Genomic DNA, 7450 nt, shown 5'->3' on the forward strand with positions numbered 1-7450 from the left:
AAAACACCTCCATAACCAACAACCTAGAAATTCCCTCATCTGTGCTACCTTCTAGCCATCCCCTCCCACCACCCAGGTAACCAATGTTTTGACTCTAACACCATATATTATCCTTTGTTTTTGTACTTTAAATAATCATGTTGTATATTTTAGTTAATGTCAATCATTTTTTATCGAAGTATAATTGACATACAATGTTATATTAGTTTTGGGTGTACAACATATTGATTCAACAATTCTATACATTCCTCAATGCTTACCATGATAAATGTAGTCATTATCTGTTACCATACAATGTTATTACAATATTATTAGCTATATTCCCTACACTGTACTTTTCATCTCTATGACTTATTTATTTTATAACTGGGAGTTTGTACCTCTTAATCCCCTTTACCTATTTCACCCATCCCTCACCCTGTTCTTCTCTGTCAACCACCAGTTTGTTTTCTATATTTGAGTCTGTTCACTTTTCGTGTGTTTGTTTGTTTTATTTTTTAGATTCTACATATAAGTGAAATCATTTGATATTTGTCTTTTATATCTGAATTACTTCACTTGGTATAATATCCTCTAGGTCGATCCATGTTGAAATGGCAAGATCTCATTCCTTTTTATGGCTAATATTCCATTGTATATCTATACCACATTTTTCTTATCCATTAATCTATTGATGGGTATTTGAGTTGCTTCCATATCTTGGCTATTGTAAATAATGATGTAATAAACATACAGGTGCATATCTTTTTGAATCAGTGTTCTTGTTTTCTTTGGATATATGCCCAGTAGTAGAATTACTGGGTCATGTGGTGTTTCTATTTTTAATATTTTGAGGAACCTCACTTTCCACCGTGATTGCACCATTTCTCGTCAATAGTGCACAAGTGTGCTCTTTTCTCCACATCTTCACCAACACTTGTTATTTCTTGTTTTTTCTTTTTTTTTTTTTTTGATACTAGCCATTCTGACTAGTGTGAGCTGATATCTCATTGTGGTTTTTGTTTGCATTTCCCTGATGGTTAATGATGTTGAACATCTTTTCACGTGTCTGTTGGCCATCTGAATGTTTTCTTTGGACAAATTTCTATTCAGGTTCTCTGCCCATTTTTTAATTGGATAGCTTGTTTTTGTTTTTGTTTTGGTATTGAGTTGGGGAAGTGTATAAGTTCTTTATATATTTTGAATATCAACCCCTTATCAGATATATCATTTGCAAATATCTTCTCCCATTCACTGGGTTGTGTTTTGTTTTGTTGACTGTTTCCTTTATTATACAAAAGCTTTTTATTTTTATGTAATCCCAATAGTTTATTTTGCTTTTGTTTTTCTGGCCCAAGGAGATCTATCCATAAATATGTTGCTAAGGCCAATGTCCAAGAGTTACTACCTATGTTTTCTTGTAGGAGTTTTATGGTTTTAGGTCTCACATTTAAGTCTTTAATCTATTTTGATCTACTTATTTTTGTGTATGGTATAAGAAAATAGTCCAGTTTCATTCTTTTGCATGTAGCTGTCCAGTTTTCCCAACACCCTTTATTGAAAATACTCTTTTCCCCATCGCATATTTATGCCTCCTTTGTTGTAATTTAGTTGACCATATGGTGTGGATTTATTTCTGGGCTCTCTCTCTCATTCCATGATCTGTGTGTCTGTATCTGTGCCAGTACCATACTGTTTTTATTAATGTAGCTTTGTAGTATATCTTGAAATCTGGGCTTTGTGATACCTCCTTCTTTGTTTTTCTTTCTCAAAATTGCCTTGGCTATTTAAGGTTTTTTGTGGTTCCAAACACATTTTAGAATCAATCGTTCTTGTTCTGTGAAAAATGCCGTTGTTATTTTGATAAGGATTGCACTGAATCTGTAGATTGTTCTGGGTAGTATAGACATTTTAACAATATTAATTCTTCCAATCCATGAGCACAGTATGTCCTTCTGTTTATTTATGTTGTTTTGAATTTCTTTCATCTATATCTTATAGTTTTCAGAATACAGATCTTTTACCTCCTTGGTTAAACTTATTCCTTGGTATTTTATTCTTTTTGGTGCATTTGTACATGAGATTGCTTTCTTAATTTCTTTTTCTACTACTTCATTATTAGTGTATAGAAATGTAACAGATTTCTATATATTAATTTTATATCCTGCAACTTTACTGAATTTATTTATCAATTCTAATAGTTTTTTTGGTGGAGTCCTTAGGGTTTTCTATATATAGTATCAGGTCATCTGCAAATAGTGACAATAATACTTCTTCCTTACCAATTTTGATGCCTTTTTTTTTTTTTTTTGGTCTAATTGCTATAGCTGGGACTTCCAGTACTATCTTGAATAAAGGTGGTGTGTCTGGACATCTTTGTTCCCGATCTTAGAGGAAATGCTTTCAGTTTTCAACATTGAGTACAATGTCAGTTGTGAGTTTTCATATATGGCTTTTATTATATAAAGGTATGTTCCTTCTAAACCCATTTTGTTGTGAGTTTTTATCATGAACAGGTGTATTTTGTCAAATTATCTACTGAGATGATCATATTGTTTTTATCTTTCCTTGTGTTAATGTGATGTATCACATTAATTGATTTGAAAATATCAAACCATCCTTGCATCCCTAGAGTAAATCCCACTTGATGGGTGAATTATTTTTTTAATGTATTGAATTCAGTTTTCTAATATTTTGTTGAGGATTTTTGCATCTCTGTTCATCAGAGATATCAGTCTGTAGTGTTCTTTTTTGTATAATGTCTTTCTCTGGTTTTGGTGTCAGGATAATGCTATTCTTGTAGAATGAATTTGGAAGTTTTCGTTCCTTTTCTATTTTTTGGAATAGTTTGAGAGAATAGGCATTGACTCTCTTTAAATGTTCAATAGAAATCACCTGTGAAGCCATCTGGTCCTAGACTTTGGTTTGTTGAGAATTTTTTGATTGCCAATTCATTGCTAGTAACTGGTCTGTTCAAATTTCCTATTTCTTCCTGATTCAGTTTTAGAAGATTGTGTCTAGACATTTATCCATTTCTTCTAGCTTGTCCAATTTGTTGGTATATAATTTTTCATAATATTATTCTCTTATAATTCTTCATATTTCTGTGGGGTCCATTGTTATTGCTCCTCCATTTCGATTTTATTTGAGTCCTCTCTCTTTTTTCCTTGAGGAGTCTGGCTAAAGGTTTGTCAATTTGGTTTACTTTTTCAAAGAACCAACTCTTGGTTCCTTGGTCTTTTCTATTATTTTTGTAGTCTCTTTCATTTATTTCTGCTCTAAGTTTTATTATTTCTTTCCTTCTACTAGCTTTGGGCTTTGTTCTTTTTCTAGCTCCTTTAGGTGCAAAGTTAGGTTATTTATTTGAGATTTTTCTTGTTTCCTGAGGTAGGCCTGTACACATACAATCTTTTTTGATTTTTATCCATTCAGTCAGCTTGTCTTTTGATTGGAGCAGTTAGTCCATTTACAATTATTTTTTTAATTTTATTTTATTATGTTATGTTAGTCACCATACAATACATCATTAGTTTTTGATGTAGTCCATTTACATTTAAAGTAGTTATTGATAAGTATATACTTACTGCCATTTTAAAATTGTTTTCTGGCCTGTTTTTATAGTTCCTGTTCTTTCTTCTTCTCTTGTTCTCTTCCCTTGTGGTCTGATGGCTTTCAGTAGTGTTATGCTTGGATTCCTTTCTCTTTATTTTTTGTGTATCTATTATAGGTTTTTGATTTCAGGTTACCATTAGGTTCCTATATGACATCTTATGTATATAGCAGCATATAATAAGTTGATGGTCACAAGTTCAAACACATTCTAAAAGTAATAAATTTTTACTCTGTGAGTGTCAATTTAATACACCTTATCCATCCAATGCTTGGCACTTGGTGCAGCCCAAGATCACTCTTCATATCTTCCTAAGTCTGTATTTCTCAAAATGAACACCCAGTCATATATGCCTGGAAAGCTTACTGAAAATGAACATTCCTGGGTACTGACCCTTTAGATGTTCAGATTTAGTGGAGCTGGGCTGGAGCTCAGGAATCTGCATTTTTAAGAAGCACTCCAAGGAATTTGCATGCACACTTAAATTTAAAAATCACTTCCACTAAGTATAAATCATTGTGCTGGGGGCATGGTACTTCCAGATACACAAACAATAAATGGTAGAAGAGGGTCAGAGATAAGATCAGAATATAAGAGAATGAATATTACACAGGTTCACTCACTTCATTTTAGCCAGTGACAAGGAGTTAGCTGCTTCTCTTTCACCTTTTGTCTTTTCTGAAAGGTCAACAAACTTTCCACTTAGAGAATCCTCTTCCTACAATTAGTTTCAAAGTCAATGTGGAAGGTGATGGTGGTGGAGAGAAAGGGAAATATTGAGGTTGTGGACTTATTGGGAAAATATATGCCTTAATTTTTTTCTCAAAGGGTGTATGGAGTTTGGGAAAATAAGGTGATTCTGATGTTCACTATATAAACTTATCCAGATGAATTGGACTTTTTAGTGTAAGTACATTTCCAGCTAAGATGAAAAGCCAGTACACACATGATAATTCAATATAACTTAAAACACATCCATTAGATTTTAAATAATTATAAGAGTTTTAATATGCTTTCCGAATTTGCTTTTTCTGTTTTCTTCCATTTTTGAACTTCATTGTATTCTTGAATGTTGATTTTCTTTTTCTTTTTAAAATCCAGTCCACTCTTGTATACAAAGCACTGTTTCTGCCCTAAGGCTAAGAATGTTCTAGGTGAACTAATCAATCAATTTTTGCCTATTAAGAAGGAGCACTAAAATAAAAAGAATGCTAACCTTTAGATGGATTTGGTAGTGGATTGTTAAATAGTTTTTTTGTTGTTGTTTTTTGGGTTTTTTTTTTAAGATTTTATTTATTTATTTGACAGAGAAAGAGAGAGACAGCGAGAGAGGGAACACAAGTAGGGGGAGTGGGAGAGGGAGAAGCAGGCTTCCCGCCGAGCAGGGAGCCCGATGCGGGGCTCGATCCCAGGACCCTGGGATCATGACCTGAGCCGAAGGCAGACGCTTAACGACTAAGCCACCCAAGCGCCCCTTTTGGGTTTTTTTTTAATGGCAAAACACCAAGAGGAAAAGCAATCTTACACCTTAAAGGAAGGAAAGGCTCCCAGGTCCCAGGTCCCAGGGAAGTGTGTGACATTTGGGGAAAACTTTTTAAATCTTGAAGTATTGATCAACCATAGCATCACTTGGTGGTGGTGGTGTTATTTTAAATTAAGTCTTTCTCACCCAAGTTAGAACGTATGCATATTTAAAATGTAAAATAAATGCTTCTGCAAAAGAAACTAGGAACATGACATGATGTTCAGCTTAACTGAACACCTAACTCAGCAACAGCTTTTGCACAGTGCTGTTCAAAATGCCTTCCTTCAATTTTCAGACTCTTAGGCTTACAGAATTGATAAGGTAACTGATTTATATTGTAGGATGTGAAGCTTCCAACTTGTTATTTCCAAGTTTGGGGTGTTATATGACTGAACCTGTTGATAATGTGTGCTCTTCCAGCCCAGCTGTTAAATTAGAGCAGTTCATGAAGAAAAATGAGATACGATGTTGCATTTCATGAAACAGGGTGTTTCAGCACAAAGAGAAAATTTTCTTCTCTGTGATGGGAGATAAAATAAGACCTCAAGTTGTTGAAAGTTAAAGAAAATAATAACGTTTTACAACTACAATGTCTTGACTGCCACAGTTTTTATTCAAGTCTATTGGTGGATACTTATTCTTGGCTGAACATATTCCTAACTTAATAGTGGAATTAAGTAGAGCTACTGGATTCAGGTTAGAATCCAACTTGGCTTAAATCATTCTAGTACTTCAAGCAAGAGAAAAATGGCATGTGGATTTACGAAGTTAATAGACATACCACAGCTATGTTTAATGCAGTATCATGGTGGCAAATGTCAGAAGTAATAGAAAATTAATCCATTTCTCTTTTCTTTTTTCAGATTTTTGACGACACAAGCCAATCTTCCCCAAGGTAAGCAACAATATACTCTTCTCTAATTTGTTGGAAAAATCCAGCATAATGTTATTGGCTTTGGATACATTTTAACCGTATGGTGTTTCAAAGTCATGAGTGTGACATTCAAATGGTGCCTAAAATCAATTTTTATTGGTGGTGTTAGTGATGAGAGCACCCTACAAATAAGATTTGATGGCTAGACCAAGCAGTGGACCAGAGGGAGGGTGGGAGACAGAGAGAGAGAGAGAGGGAGAGAGGAAAGGAGGGGGGGAGAGAGAGATTCTCTCTCTCTCTTTTTGTTTGATTAGCTCTTTTATGAGACAGCAGACTCTTCATCTCTAATGTTCGGAGACAGAAGGTTTCTTTGTGAGCAGCAGCTGTGGTGGGGCTTGCACCTCTACTAGAGCCTACTTTGGAAAAATTAAAAGCAGAGTGCCCCTCAGCATGGCCCCAGCTCTTCAGCTCAGCCGAAGCCTTCCTGTCCGGGTCCAGCAGGACAGCATTAGCCAAGCTGTTTAACTTTCCAGGAGTATCTGTCAAAAGTAGCAATTGAGGATGCGTTAATCTTATTAAAGAACACAATAGGAATCCTTTCTTCATTTCATTAGGAAATCAGGATGCATTTGATGTGCACCATCTGGTTTGTGAATACAGGAATAAGTTTTTCGAAAGGGCACATATCCAAGTTCTATGTTTCATATGCTTCAGAAGGAAAAAACCCATAAGCGGCTCTATTTTTAATGAGAGCAATGCTAAAGTTAATAAGATTGGGGTGGATTTCCAGGATGTGCCATTTCTTCTAAACTACATGTGTTTGCAGTACGTTTGGCAGACTTGTCCTGCTTAGAGGCTGGGCTTCCAATTGAAAAATTTTAAAGTTCTCCATGTGTTAATTGGAGAATAGAAGAGAGGCATTATTGTAGTAGAGTAGCTGGCTCCTTAGGTATTAATTATAGCTCCATCTATCATAAAGACTAGTATTTTAAAATTACCTCCTGTTATTTATTATGTAGTTTTAGAAGCTGTAACTTTTCAAATCGTACCAAAAAAATCAGGTTAAACTTTATGATGTATTGTATTTTTTAAAAAAAAAATGTCTTTTAAGATGCAATCACTGTTTATAAACAGTAAGTAGTAACAAAACAGTGAGAAAATACAGTTTACTATTGGTACTCTATGTCACATCCTTAAAATATGTTTTTTATTCAAATAAAAATACAGCTCTGGAATGTGGCCATTTCACTCTACATTATAGCTCATACAGGAACATCTTTGGATCAGAAAAGCTGCTTTAGAGGACTAATTCCTTCAGCTTCCGACATAATTTTTAAAATCTTATATAGTAACAAACATGATTTGTGAAGCAATATGATGCTCTCCTTAACCTCTCAGTAATTGGAGGCATCTTCTGTATGTATTCCGCAAGTCCAGCTCAGGCTGATGAAGGAAGCATAAT

At 34.5% G+C, this 7450-nt stretch overlaps 1 long non-coding RNA gene across 1 annotated transcript in view; it reads left to right on the forward strand.

The window, feature by feature from the left end:
- LOC141370050 (uncharacterized) overlaps window positions 1–6012 on the forward strand; it is a 446651-nt gene extending 440639 nt beyond the window's left edge. Inside the window, exon 4 of the long non-coding RNA XR_012373742.1 lies at window positions 5978–6012. This is a non-coding gene — a long non-coding RNA (uncharacterized lncRNA). The remainder of the gene's footprint in view (window positions 1–5977) is intronic.
- Window positions 6013–7450: the final 1438 nt, after the last annotated feature.

This window comes from Callorhinus ursinus, unplaced genomic scaffold, assembly GCF_003265705.2.
Source record: "Callorhinus ursinus isolate GAN/ISIS: 27379988/994484 unplaced genomic scaffold, GSC_fseal_2.0 scaffold25, whole genome shotgun sequence".
Lineage (NCBI taxonomy): Eukaryota > Metazoa > Chordata > Mammalia > Carnivora > Otariidae > Callorhinus > Callorhinus ursinus.